At 39.7% G+C, this 15,617-nt stretch overlaps 1 protein-coding gene across 2 annotated transcripts in view; it reads left to right on the top strand.

Annotated features, from left to right (window-relative positions):
- The first annotated feature begins 3,878 nt into the window (after positions 1 to 3,878).
- LOC139454375 (uncharacterized) overlaps positions 3,879 to 15,617 on the top strand; it is a 64,885-nt gene continuing 53,146 nt past the window's right edge. The window contains exon 1 of one of the 2 annotated variants that reach the window (XM_071236033.1): positions 3,879 to 3,964. The gene's annotated coding sequence lies outside the window, so the exon portion shown is untranslated. The remainder of the gene's footprint in view (positions 3,965 to 15,617) is intronic. The other variant, XM_071236035.1, reaches the window with a different exon arrangement.

Genomic DNA, 15,617 nt, shown 5'->3' with positions numbered 1-15,617 from the left:
TCTGGTCGAGATAATTAAATTCAACCCATGAATTGTTTGATAGGCATTAGAAGACAAAGTAGACACAATTTATGGATAACAACTGTTTTAATTGCTGTAACTTTAAGTTGCGAAATTACAGAAATTATAAACAGTTTTATCAGACGGAGGCATACCTGGCTCACCATTTACTTAGGGCTCACAGAAGCGCACTTGCCAAATTCCGATGAGGTGTAACACCATTACGTATTGAAACAGGGCGTTATGAAAATGTTTCTTTTAATGAGAGATCGTGTTTCAATTGTAAAAACTGTGTGGAATATGAAAAACATGTTTTATTGGAATGTCCTGTATACAGTTCTATACGTCATGACTTGTTTGCTGTTTGTAACAGTAAAATCCGCGGGTTTTTTAGATTTACAAAATGACGACCAGTTCCTTACTATTTGGTCCAGCTCATTACTGATCTTTGACGCTTCCAAAGCCTGCCACTGCATCTTAACTTTAAGACGGGGTATTTAAAATAAATAATGTATAGACCTATCTTTTATGAATTTTGATTGTTTTAGTGTCTCCCATAAATCGCTAAGCGATTGGTTGTAAATTTGTGTTACAAATGAGACATTAAAAAATATATCTGTCTGTCTGTCGGTTTGTCGTGTAGCAAACAAAAATCAAATGGTGTCAAACTCGCCACGGCGGCCAATCTGCCTAAGCCTCTAGACTCCTAATGTAATCCCATCAATGCGACCTTTGGCTCTGAGATGGAGAATGTTTCAGCGCAAAATATGTACACATTCTTGTGTTTATATATAGTACACTGCTTCGCTGGGAACACAGTGTTTTTGTTTCTTATATAGCTTTAAGTAGGTTACGGACACTTCAGTTATCTACATGTATAAACATTTGAATTATGGAGTTCATCACCTTTATTAGTTCAATGCGACGTGTCTTTACAGGCGCTAGAACTTTTGTTAAAACACGTGATCAAGAACTGGGTAGGACATGGTATATAGTTAAGATTACATATACACAGAGATAAACGGAAACAACAAACGCTGACAACTTGTTTGTTTTGTTTGTTGTTCAACGCCGCACTCAGCAGTTTTCCAGCTATATGACGGCGGTCTTTAAATAATCGAGTATGGACCAGACTATCCAGTGATAGATATCATGAGCATCGATCCACGCAGTTGGGATACGATGACATGCATCCACCAAGTCAGCGAGCCTGACCACCCGATAACGTTTGTAATCTCTTACGACAACATATACATGTATATACCTCCACTTGCCATGAAATTGTACTACATTCCTCCATGTTAATATCGCCTCTTACAACAAGCACAGCCGCCTTTTACGGCAAGCATGAGTTGCTGAAGACCTATTCTACCCCGGATCTTCACGGGTCCGATGACAACCAACATTGTTTCACTAGCTGACAACTTGTGATAAGGTATATATGACAGGGGATAAAACCTACGGAACAAGCGTGTAACAAGGCGGCTTTGATTGCGATGTGTAGTTACAGTGTCTGTTATACAATACTGCTACATTACCATTGTAGTTGATAAGGTGATGGTAGGCTGATGGGATGAAATCAAATTTGTCCACGCACTGTTTATAAACTACCTAGCGGTAAACAATTGAATTTAAAGAATTGTTCTGCGAAGTGAGTGAGTATGGTTTTACGCCGCTTTTAGCAATATTCCAGCAATATCACGTCGGGGAACACCTGAAATGGGCTTCACACGTTGTACCCATGTCGGGAATCGAACCCTGGTCTTCGGCGTGACGAGCGAACGCTTTAACCTCTAGGCTACCCGACCGCACCTGAACTGTGAAAGGGTCAAACGGACTCGCCACTTTGTCTATAGGTTGTCAAAGACCATACACCGCATCGATATGCGGGTCTCCGTGTGCACGCGTGGCCTTTCAGACAGAGCAAGAAATGACAGAAGTGCCGTAAAATCATTTTGTTTATTTGCCTTCAGCCAAATAGCCAGTGTCCCTTCCATTGGTTTACCCACGGACCTATATAACCATATACAAGTCCGTGGTTTACCCACCTGAACTAGAAATAAAGGAGACCTGTGAAACCGCCTCATCTTTTTATCAAACGCGTGAACTTTCTATGGTATCTGACCGAGCGAAAGCGAGGTCAGATACCATAGAAAGTCCACTCGTTTCGTAAAAATGGTATCTAACGAGAATGAGTGTAGTATTCTCTATAGAGTGCCCCGCATATTTCTGATAACATGCAGGCATTTTAATAATTCTATCCGTTATAGCTATATAGTGATTGTTTAAGCGTTCACATTTCGTGCGTAGTTTGCTTGTTTTAACTTGATTTTCATCGGTTCCATACCGCGAAACTTGCTCGTGTTGGTTCATAAGTTTATAGTTTTGCGATTTCTTGATGGAACCTCTTCGGATCAGGCAATGTGTCGGATGCCATGTTGTCTCACCATAAATTGGTACTTGATATCTTTTGCGTTGTGACAAGACAGGGGCCCAGTTAAATAGGCACCAATTACGTCATCATCGAAGGGTGATACCTCAGGCCTGTTTAGCTCGGAAAATGAAGGCCTCATAACGGCATGACATGGTCACACTTATTGCGAATTTCGTACTTTCACTGTGAGAAAAATGAGTGTATATTTTCTAACACTGATACTAACTAATTCCAAAATTGCGTTTTGTTTAAAATAAGAAAGAAAGTGATTCTTGCGTGTAAACTCTCCCTTTAACGCCGCACTCAGCACTATTACAGCTATGTGACGATGGTCTGTAAATAATCGAGTCTGGACCAGACAAACCAGTGATTGACATCATGAGCATCGATCCACGCAATTGGGATACGATGACATGCATCCACCAAGTCAGCGAGCACGACCAGCCGATCCCGTGAATCGCCCCTTACGACAAGCATAGTCGCCCTTTAGGGCAAACATAGGTTACTGAAGATCTATTCTACCCCGGATCTTCACGGATCAGTGCGTAGTTTCGGCAACATATGTACTGGCCCTGTCATTTATAAGTGTCAAGTTTTCATTTTGACATGACATGTGCGATAAAAATACTAGATAGTGTAGACTTTTCAGCATAATAAATTCGTTGTGGTGTCTTTAAATGTCGTGTCATATTAGGTTAGGAGAAAAAACATTGGTCTCGGTTACCTTATAAGACACCGTAAACGGGGGCAACTAAAGACACCATAACTAATAATGTTTCCCATATCCAACCTCAACCAGCAAGAGGGCGAACGGGCGGAAATAAATAAATAAAAACTGTTTTTGGCTAATTGTGTAAACTATTTTATGATATTTTAAAGTTTAGAAAACTTGGCCCCAGTCTTTAAATTAATTTATGACGTAGATCGAGTTGCTTTGCTTCAGAAACGAATTATTAATAAATATAACTGAAGAATGTTGAATGTGTATGGGCGGCCATTCGGTCAAAAGTTTGTTTATCAAATGGCCGCCCATAGAATGTGATCTGGTTTTTCATGGAGTGCAATGTAGTAGTTTTTGTTGTCACATCGTGGCATACATTTCCACAGCGGCGGGGAAAATTGAGATATGAAAACCTTGTTATTATTTATATCACGTCAGGGCGGATTGGAGATGGGAAACAGAAAAAAAAACCCGGATTGCCTTAATAATATTCCCGCAAATCTGAGGCGGAAACGAGAAATAGTTCACGATCATGAAGTCAAGAAACCTCTAGGATATATGATAGTAATCATTTATTTTGAATTTTCAAGAACTAGTGAATATTAACAAACGCCATTGTTGAATCACACAGTAACACACAGTACCGCCGTTTTAATAATTGTTTGACTTGGCAACAAGATTAGAGTTATCGTCCTTGATTGAAACCGAGAGTACTCGAGAGAGAGAGCACGGAATCACTCGATATCTCCCGAGATATGTAATGGCCGAGAAGCTACAGTACGAAGACCTTGTTAGCGGGACGAGATAAGGTAAGTCGGTAATATTGTTTTCCGTTCCGTATTTTCGTGTATGTTTTGACGTGTTATGCCCACGACAGATTCAGTTCGTTCACGTAAGTGTGCGCAGATGTGGGGTTGCTGGAATCAGTAAAGTAAAATTAAAGAGCACCTGTCACCTTTTCGGAATGCCCGACGGATGAGATGAGAAAAGCCTACCTATGACCTACTTGGGTGGATGTTGAACTCAGGTGATATTGACTATCCGGGAAGAGTGCCTGTGATACTTTTGATGGACAGATCGCAATGAAATGTCAATTCTGTTATAGTATTTATATATCATAATCAGTAATTTAGGACATAGAAGAATTTAGATCTACTGCCATTAAGAGGATAATCATTATAACAGAAATCAAAATGTTACATTTATGAAAAAAACTTTCGAAAAATTTTTCAAAATGAAAGACTTGATCATTTTCATTTCAATGCCTGTATTTCCAGTAATATGAAATGAAAGATATCCAGTCAGGATGATGTAGGATGATGAAAAGAATACTATGGCACAATGACAAACTCATCAACCCTGTCAGAGAACACTAGTACTGTTCACTCATGGATGTATGCAAATCAAAATACATGCTTGTGTGCATATAGAAGAGATTCCTGATGCAGTATATTGTTAAGTGTAAAACAACTAAATAAATTGATATAGATGTAAGATGAGTCAAATCAAATTTATAAAAGATTAATGTAAGTGGCCATAAAAAAACTGTTCAGCCTCAATTAAAAGTTTACTGTTTTATTGTAATCTTGCTAATATTTCATAAAAGTTGTATTTAACTATATCTAATGACTGAACAAAACCAGTCATTATTTGGTATTTGCAAAACACAAATTGTAGCCATGAAGCTAAAGCAGAGCCAGCTGTGTCCCCATTAGGGCTGGGACGGGTAACTCGGGTACTAGGGTTGGGTGGGTATTGAGTAGGACCCGAATATCCACAGAACTACCCGGACCCATGGTTAGTGACATGATTATATTGTTTTATGGCAAAAATTATCTTAAACTCTATGGTTACACTATAAGTGACAAATGTTCACAATTCTTTCTGACTATTCTTCATTCCTTCTGACTTTATATGTTTGCCTAAAGATAAAACTTCAGTCAACTTCAGTGTATGCATGACCAGATCAGTTTATACGTGTATCTAAATACATTTTGACAGGAGTACGGTCAAATGTTTCCAGGCCTCAAAGTTATGACTAAAATGGTGGCCAATGTGACCTAAATTTCAATTTGTCTACTGTCTAAAATCCAGAGGTAGCCAAATGACTACACATATGTAGCCACAAAAATAATTATGTCTACTACTAATTGTACTTGCAAATAATTCCTCCTAAAGTCAACAATGAACCGAAATACATAGATATTAATGTAATTAGTATTTTATCTTAGTTGATAGTTTATTGGATAAGCAAGGATATACCTATGTAATCTAGAAACATAAATTGCATCTTTGTTTGAGTCACAAATAACAAACTCATGTACATTTTCCACTAATATACAATTCCAAGAGTAGTGCTATGACTTGTACATGTAATAGTTATTTGATAGAAGATAATTTAAAATGGTTTTGGCTACCTACAGTATTGGCTTGACTTCTTGATTTTACCACTGGATACCTGGAAAAAACTGCTTGTAGCCATATGGTTACTTGGTAAAAATTTAAACTTTGAGGCATGAAGTTTCCCAATCGAATGTTTTGTACCAATCTCTTGAGACCTACAGTGGGTACCCGGGTAGTAAATTTGGACTTGTTCCAGCCCTAGTCACCATGTTTCCCTACAGATAGAATGATGATCTGCATTTGCATAGAGATGATTTTGCATTTTAGGTTCAACTTGACAGCTTATCATATTTGCATGTGTTGTTTGCTGAATAAGCTGAAAAACTAATGACCACTGACTAAAGACCCCCAACTTTGCTGTCCGACTACAGACATTTAACAACCCCCATCAAGACCTGCATAGAACACTCGAATGTCTGAGGAAATATTAATTTAAACAATTGATTAAGAATAAGAATTCCACCCTCGTTCTTGGACATCTAAGGGCTGTGTGACCAGATGACTGGACTAACATCTAGTCTCTCAAATGAACTATTTTACAGAAAAAAACAGTTGTTAAATTATAGTTATAAAATATTTGTGTTTCAAGGTCTGTATGACAGATTACCTGATGGCAGATCCCTGAAGTTCTGTTTTGAATTTGGATTTTAAACTAAGTGCCCCTGGCAGGCCATTTGTGAAAAATATCATTAATTTGTTCAAAATTGGGATTTCTTTAAAGTTCTTTTATTTCTTATATTTAGAGGTATTTTAAGATTATATTCTGAGATAGCAGTCACGCATTAGAACATTGGTCCAATCATCAGTGACATACAGGTTACCTCTACAAAGCCATAAAATTACCGTATTCGACGTAATAAGCGCCCAGGGCGCTCTCAAAATTAGAAATAGGGGGCTCTTATTAGAATATTATTTTGGAGTTGAAAGATAAATTTCGTGGTTTATGCTGACAGCCTGAAATGTTTATGTACGACAGATATATTTTTTCCAGAATTTAATTGCCAATAATAAAGGGTGCATGTAACACACGAGTGCGTATTTTACGCAGATAGGGGGAGGAAGCGGTGTGTATTATATGAGAATAGGGGTCGGAAGGGGTGCTACTTGGGATTGTTCACTAGCCAATATATTAGCAAATCTCGATTTTGGCACTTATTAGAGTGGGGCGCTTATTACGATGAATACGGTAATTATTAGTTACTACATGAATTGGGAAATGTATAATTCCAATTTCAGAATTTTTAATGACATTTGCTGCGGACTTGGGGCTGAATATTGATCTCTAAGCAAGTGTAGATAAATCCCTGAAAAAGAAATAAATAACTGATCTTGCATTATTGCTATATTCCTTTATGTCAGTATTTTAATGAATCATTATGAACAGTTGATACATTAACATGATTAAGGAGCCATATTCCTTGCATCAGTGTGTTGATGAATCGTTACAGATAGTTGATCTATGGACAAAACAGTGTAAACATGATGCATTGTCATGTGCGGCAGATTCAGGGTCTTACCATACTGTCTAGCTTGCCTTCCTATGAACCTGGAGATATTACACTCTCATTTCTAAGGCTTGCACAAATAATTCAACATGTCAGAATTGCCAAATAGTTACTGAAATGTATCAGTGAACACTACAGACTGACAAAAGATGTGCTGCTTGCAATGGTCAGCAGTGTAATCATAAGGCATTAGGATGAAATGCTATAATTTTCTGAAAATATTAAATTAGTATATTTAATTTGTGTGAAATAAAGTTGTCATTTTTACTTATGGGTGTGCCGCTCATGAAAATATCAATGTCATATAGATGGAATATTGCTGAGTGTGTCACTAACAGTAACAACAACAAACATCTACACTGTCTCAGTCATGTGTATGTGATGTTGCAAACCTAGCATCTAGTCTCTCTAGTATGTTGTGGATCAAATCACACAAATCATGCCAATGACTGCCATAACACATAGCCATGATACTTGATAATTTATGTGCTCTGTGATAAGCGACAAGCTTATGTTTCCAGTGTTCCTGTCAAGATTTCATTATTCATGGCTGGGAGAGGCCAAAGTGATTATTGATTCAGTCTATTGACTTTCCCTCTCAACCTGAGCCCCTATCACATGTGCATATTGAGCTCGGGCCATGTCATGAGCATCGGTGATCATGCCTAAATACTTTGGGTGTAAATTTGATGGTATATCATAATGTGTCATTTATATAGCGACGTGCATGCATGTGTGTGTGTGTGTGTGCGTGTGCGTGAGTGCGTGTGTGTGTGTGTGTGTGTGTGTGTGCTTGAGGTTTAACATTGCGTCCAAGATTATTACGTGTGTGTGTGTGTGTGTGTGTGTGTGTGTGTGTGTGTGTGTGTGTGTGTGTGTGTGTGTGTGTGTGTGTGTGTGTGTGTGTGTGTGTGTGTGTGAGTGTGTGTGTGTGTGTGTGTGTGTGTGGCCGAGGATCGGACCCCGGGCCTTCCGCTCTCGGGGCGGACACTCTACCACTAGACCACAGAGGCGGTCCCTCGGGAAGATAACCCATCAGTGTGGAGTTTCTTGAGTAATGGCAGATTTCAAGTTCATGAATTTATGTTCATGATAATATAATTCACTGTACCTCCAAGAGAGTCAGAACTAAAAATAGATCAGACATAAATAGCTTTATACAATGGCTGTCTTTCAATAAAAGTCAAGACATATATGCATGACTTGTCTGATATTGATTTGGGGACAAACCCTACTGAGTATCTGGGATCCCATGTCGAGAAAAAAAAATGTAGATCTGTGTACAGACACTTGAACCTTCTTTATTGATTTTCAACAAGAGATAGGCAGTAAATTGACAGCAGGGAGTTGATGTTGATTTGTTTGCCATGGAATTATTACTAACAGAATAAATCATTAAAAGCTTGAAGATGAACAGTCTCCTTCACAGCTGGTAGAGCACAGACCGGTTATGTAGGTCTGTGGGTAGACTAGTTGCTAAACATTTGTCTATCGCAGTCTGGTGTGATAATTCCCCTAATCTGTTCAACCTGTGAAGCTCATTTCTGTTGTCCCCAGATGGAATATTGCCAAGAGCAGCGTAAAACCATATTCACTCTCACTCCTCCACAGTAGACATTAGACTTAAGTGTTCATGTTTACACCTTTGGTCATATCCAACATAAGTCTGCAGCTGAATTTGGACTACAGGTTCGTGTAAAATAACAAGATTTGGGATAACTCGTCCCTCTTAAAGTCTTAGACTAACCGACCAAGGGGATGTCCACCCCTGTTTTTATAAACATCATGTTGTGGGATTGAGGGTACATGAACTAAAATCTAGTAGTGTTAACAAACCTAGATTCTGAGAAGGGCAAGAGTATAGGCTGCTAGAGCTGAGATCTGCATCACACTATATATGCTTTAGCAAAGTTGTTGTCATTGTTTAACGCCGCACTCAGCACTATTCCAGCTATATGACGGCAGACTGTAAAAAATTGAGTCTGGACCAGACAATCCAGTGATTGACATCATGAGCATCAATCTACGAAATTGGGATATGATGACATGCATCAACCAAGTCAGCGAGCCTAACCACCCGATCCCATTTGTCGCCTCTTACGACAAGCATTGTCGCCTTTTATGGCAAGAATGCAGGCATCTGACATTTAATGCCTTAATGAAATCACGAGTAAAGAAATGGCGCTGACAAACTTTGAACCATAATTACGGACCCGGACTTGAACCAGCGTTTCTGATGCAACTCTGCACTGTGAATAGCGGAACCTTAAATAACTGGGCCTCTTTTGCCAGTTGCCGGATTTTTCGTGTACACAACTGGTCACAAAATCAGAAAATAAAAAAATAAAATTAATCTACATCAGACGATGATTATGTTAATAAATATGAAAGAAAATGTTTCTTTAAAATCACTTCTTACTCATACTTGAGTCTCCTAAATTATCAGTTGTTCCTCTTCCCCAGGGCTAGTAAGTAATTGTCCAGTAGCCGGCATGGAAATCTTACATTTTCCAATATTCAGTTGCTTGTATTCAGTGTGGCAGCCATTGCTGGATGCAGGAAGATCCATGGAGGAGAAACTTTGTTTGTTTTATATGAAAATAATGTTGACTCTGTTGCTGAAAAAAGGCAACCATCATTTGAGCGCATGTCTTAAGAGTTATCCAAATTTGTTGGGACTGTGTGAGCCCATTGACAGCTTTATTCATGGTCGACCTCAAAGAAAACAAAATCCGCAAAATATTTGCAGATTGTCCTGCATCAGGTTTGTTGGATGCGAAACAAGAATGTATGAGAGAGGACGTTTGTCTAGGGTTATCTCCCTTTGTTTGAGAAGGATTAGTCTATGCTAGGAAACATTACAGGAGATATTTGTCGAAGATTTTGAACTTGTTGCCAGCAGAAGTCAAGGTTACGATAATATTGAGTAAACAAAAAGCATGTAAATAATTCTTTTGCCAGGACTATTTTGTAGAACTGGAACTTGTGGATGGTGTTCTGAAACTGATGTGAGACGAGTGGGCTTTATTATTGCAAGTATAGAACCAAGTTTACAAGATCCAATACTATGTATCAATTTTTGCACCGCTAGTTGAGACAAATTTTACTAGTCCACAAAATGTGTAGCTACTCAACCTGGATTGTAATAACTAAGACAAGAATCACTGACAATGTGCTTGCTGTCAGTAAATGTAATTAAATCAATTGTCACATCCCCCATCAACCCTGAAAATCAAATGGATTCTCCCTAACCAGGGACCTGAAAATCGGTCCAGTTGTGACTGCAAAATGTCCGATTTGAAATAGTGCAGACTGGACATATATGTATACCGTATTCAACGTAATAAGCACCCAGGGAGCTCTCAAAATTAGAAATAGGGGGCCCTTATTAGAATATAATTTTGGTGGTTTATGCTAAAAGCCTGAAATGATACAAAAGAAAAGACTGTGTGTATTATACACAACAGATATTTTTTCCCAGAATTTAATTGCCCATAATTAAGGATGCATAACACACGAGTGCGTATTATACACGAATAAATAGGCCTTGTGTACATTGATCAATCGGAAGGGGTGCTAACTGGGATTGTTCACAAGCTATTCAAAATATTAGCAAATATTGCCATGGGCGCTTATTACGTCGAATACAGTAATTGTCGTTTGAGTGTTGGTAACTAGACTGTTACAATAAATTAACTGTTCCTCTAGCTGCTTGGACCCACCTGTTGTACATTTCATACCCATAATTCTGTGTATAAAGTGCGGAAAAAACTTAACTTTGCAGGTATTTAACTTAACGTTGAAAGTCTACTGGCCTCTATAATATTATTATATAGGAACATCCCCCAAATTGTTGAAATTCTACCAGCCCCGAGGACACCTTTAACATTAGGGAAACTGGCTCAAGCTAGCGGACTAGTGCCAAGCTGGCTCGAGTGCTAGTTTCCATCCCTGCTTGGTTGTATATATATTTGTGGTTGATAGGTTTGTGGCAGATAGTTTTGTTGCAGATATAAAATCGGGGAAGGTTTATTGAATGTGAATTGTGGGTATTACAGGAAGAAAACTTCCCGAGTGTCCAACATTGGTTGTTAAAGATGACTAAAGTTAGGCTTGGTTGTCAAAGGATATCATGGCTGATTGTGTATTATTGTACCGCAAAATCGTGTTTCATTGCTCAAGCTGTCAACCATTGTATTTTCGAGGCTCAAGTATTGACACGCAGCCATGATCACGAGGACAGCTGGAATATTGCTGTCGGCAGTCTAAACATCATTCTCTGCTATTTTTCAGGAGGTGATTGTTTTGTATATGTTCAATATTAGCACACAGTTGTAGGGTCCCTTGTCATAGGCCTGATGTTAAAAATGAAAGATTGTGGGTGTCCCTTGATTCAAATACTACAGGCATGATAGGAACAAGGACCCTAGCACCCTTCCCTTAATTTCTAACTCTGCTATTGACCATGGTTGTTTGTGTGAACGATTGATTGTGTCACTACACAAGCAAGCAGATCAATATTGTTACATCACCCTTGGCAGTAACTGCAGTAGAACAAACACGCACATTCAGCATTTAGCAGTTACAACCATTCTAGAATAGTCTTTCAGACAGTCTTGGTTTGCTATTAAGAGCAATATGATTTGTCTATTGGCGTGTGGAGAACAACAATTTTACCTTTTGGTGGCATTGTAAATTCGACATAACTTCTATGATTTGTAATTTTGTTTTTAGAATTGAACATTTTTAAAGTAAAGATTAATAATCTTAAGGATATTGTTTTTTTGTGCTAATCATTATTGCTGGTAGAATGTATTGTGTTTGATATTAAAAGTTAGTGAGTGATTTGGGTTTTGCACAGCTTTGAACAGTATTCCAGTTACCAGGTTGCAATATAAACATCTGTTTTCAATTATAGGGGACTGACTTGCAGTAGTACTTTAGGGGTCCAAGGCAAGGTATGGGGGTCCAAGGCAGGGTATGGGGGTCCAAGGCAAGGTATGGGGGTCCAAGGCAGGGTATGAGGATCCAAGGCAAGGGTATGAGGGTCCAGGCAGGGTATGGGGGTCCAAGGCAAGGGTATGGGGGTCCAAGGAAGGGTATGAGGGTCCAAGGCAAGGGTATGAGTGTCCAAGGCAAGGTATAGGGGTCCAAGGCAAGGTATGGCTGTCCAAGGCAAGGGTATAGGGGTCCAAGGCAAGGGTATGGGGGTCTAAGGCAAGGTATGGCTGTCCAAGGCAAGGGTATGGGGGTCCAAGGCAAGGTATGGCTGTCCAAGGAAGGGTATAGGGGTCCAAGGCAAGGGTATGGCTGTCCAAGGCAGGGTATGGGGGTCCAAGGCAAGGTATAGGGGTCCAAGGCAAGGTATGGGGGTCCAAGGCAAGGTATAGGGGTCCAAGGCAAGGTATGGGGGTCCAAGGCAAGGTATGGGGGTCCAAGGCAAGGTATGGAGGTCCAAGGCAAGGTATGGCTGTCCAAGGCAAGGGTATGGGGGTCCAAGGCAAGGTATGGGGGTCCAAGGCAAGGTATGTTGGTCCAAGGCAAGGTATGGGGGTCCAAGGCAAGGTATGGAGGTCCAAGGCAAGGTATGGCTGTCCAAGGCAAGGGTATGGGGGTCCAAGGCAAGGTATGGGGGTCCAAGGCAAGGGTATGGGGGTCCAAGGCAAGGTATGGGGGTCCAAGGCAAGGTATAGGGGTCCAAGGCAAGGTATAGGGGTCCAAGGCAAGGTATAGGGGTCCAAGGCAAGGGTATGGGGGTCCAAGGCAAGGTATGGGGGTCCAAGGCAAGGGTATGGGGGTCCAAGGCAAGGTATGGGGGTCCAAGGCAAGGTATAGGGGTCCAAGGCAAGGTATGGGGGTCCAAGGCAAGGTATAGGGGTCCAAGGCAAGGTATAGGGGTCCAAGGCAAGGTATGGGGGTCCAAGGCAAGGTATGGAGGTCCAAGGCAAGGTATGGCTGTCCAAGGCAAGGGTATGGGGGTCCAAGGCAAGGTATGGGGGTCCAAGGCAAGGTATGGGGGTCCAAGGCAAGGTATGGGGGTCCAAGGCAAGGTATGGGGGTCCAAGGCAAGGTATGGGGGTCCAAGGCAAGGTATAGGGGTCCAAGGCAAGAGTATGAGGGTCCCAAGCTGGCCACATGTGCCATACTTTATTAGGTTTCCAAGAATATATCTTGTGTCATCATTGCACATGCTCAGAAGTCTAAGCCTGTCAGAGATGAGTATCCAGTATTAGATTGAACAAAATCAACAATTGACACCTTGCACTTTGGGTGTATTTCTTACCAGAATAGAAATGTTGATTACAGGTAAAATATAACATAACAGACCCGTAAATATCCTGGGTAGAATAGGTCTTCAGCAACCCATGCTTGATGTATAAGGTGACTTTGCTCGTCGTTAGAGGCGACTAACGGGATCAGGTGGTCAGGCTCGCCTGCTTGGTTGATGCATGTCATCGTATCCCAATTGCGTGGATTGATGCTCATGATGTCAATCACTGGATGGTCTGGTCCAGACTCGATTATTTATAGACCGCCGTCATATAGCTGGAAATATTGCTGAGTGCGGTGTTAAGCAACGAGCAATAGAAACCAAAATGTGACATAACATGCATAAATTGGATACAAATAACCACACTCTTTGTATATTATTTGTTTTCATTCTCAATTTGTATGCGCTGGATGTAATATTTTAACCATGGGCGTGTTATTACAATGATAATATTATCTGTTTTGCTACCATGGCTACTGTGTCAAATGAGGAAAAATTTATGTTGGAAGGTATTTTATTTTCAGATTGTATGCATGGAATAGTGTGATTCTGAAACAAAACATTTCTTACATAAGTATGATAAGTATTGTGATGTTTGGGAAAATATGTGTTTCACATGTATAACCTACTTGGTAAATAACCAACGAGCTACAAGGAATTTACAAAGTATCTGTTACTAGTGAGTGAGTGAGTATGGCTTTACGCCACTTTAAGCAATATTCCAGCAATATCATGCTGGGGGATGCGGGAAAATGGGCTTCACACATTGTACTGTTACGAGTGAATAAATTGTGTTAATCCCAGCCTTTGGCGAGGGACTTTTATTTTTGGATGAAGGTTTATCCTTAATTCTGAGTTTTGAGTAGGTTATTCTACTTATTACCCATTGACATATTATGAGAGAAAATGAAAACAAAATGTATGAAATGTCAACCGTCTAGAGAGACGTCTTGATCAGATGGTAATATGTAATCAATTTGGTCTGTCATGAAGAATAGATAATGCCTTTTTTTTTCTTCTAAAAATTGAAGCATTGTACGACCAATCAGCATTGAGAATCTCTAAAGTTAATTTCTGAAATAATGAAAAGTTATTAATCATGATCAATCTACCATTATATGAGTAATATAGTACCATTTGCCTTCAGCAATATGAATATATAAATACAAATTAGTTATTTTCAGTATCTTGTCTTTTGTTCTGTGACATACGGGTAATACTGCACTACGACAACCATGTTTTTTGTAATCAGATCAAATAAACTGTTGGAACTTCCTTGACGAAATAGCTTTAAATAACATTCCTACTTGGTGTACTACTTCCTTCTGACCAATAGGAGGCATCGGAAAAAACTCGTGCACAAACAGATGTAGAGGGATTCATGGCTCCAGATCAATATGATGGTCCCGAAGAAATACAGCAACAGGAAAATGGGTCTAAATATAAAGCTAAATCTAGTCTGGTGACACAGCCGGATGTGGGGGGCAGATGAAACATTGTGTGACATCTTCTTACATGGGGGAATTTAACTGTCCGCAGTAACCACACATGGCCCAGGTGGTCGTCTTTGATGACAGTAGCGGAAAGTGGCCTTGGACTCGTCATTCACATGTTAAACCTGGACGTTCAAAGATTACCTGGAACACCTGCCTCGGGCAGTGATTGTGATGAAAACTGATTGTCAAATACATACATCGATGACGGTTTTCTGAAAGGCTCTTTCACAGAATTGGTGATCGAATTTTGGATTTTCTATGTCGTTGGATGTGTAATTGTCACAAGTACAGTCTCCCTTTAGATGATAATTGTCTATAACCAGTATCCCCTTAGATATTTAATGACACAAGTACAGTCTCCCCTCAGATATATTAATGACACAAGTACAGTCCCCTCAGATATATTAATGACACAAGTACAGTCTCCCCTCAGATATATCTAATGACACAAGTACAGTTTCCCCTCAGATATCTAATAACACAAGTATAGTCTCCCCTCAGATATATTAATGACACAAGTACAGTCTCCCCTCAGATATCTAATGACACAAGTACAGTCTCCTCTTAGATATATCTAATGACACAAGAACAGTCTCCTCTTAGATATATTAATGACACAAGTACAGTCTCCCCTCAGATATATCTAATGACACAAGTACAGTCTCCCCTCAGATATCTAATGACACAAGTACGATCTCTCAGATATATTAATGACACTAGTACAGTCTCCCCTCAGATATATCTAATGACACAAGTACAATCTCCCCTCAGATATCTAATGACACAA

This window comes from Haliotis cracherodii, unplaced genomic scaffold, assembly GCF_022045235.1.
Source record: "Haliotis cracherodii isolate W230 unplaced genomic scaffold, xgHalCrac1.p SCAF_10, whole genome shotgun sequence".
In the NCBI taxonomy this organism is placed as follows: Eukaryota; Metazoa; Mollusca; class Gastropoda; order Lepetellida; family Haliotidae; genus Haliotis; species Haliotis cracherodii.
This window is presented reverse-complemented; position numbering and strand designations above follow the sequence as displayed.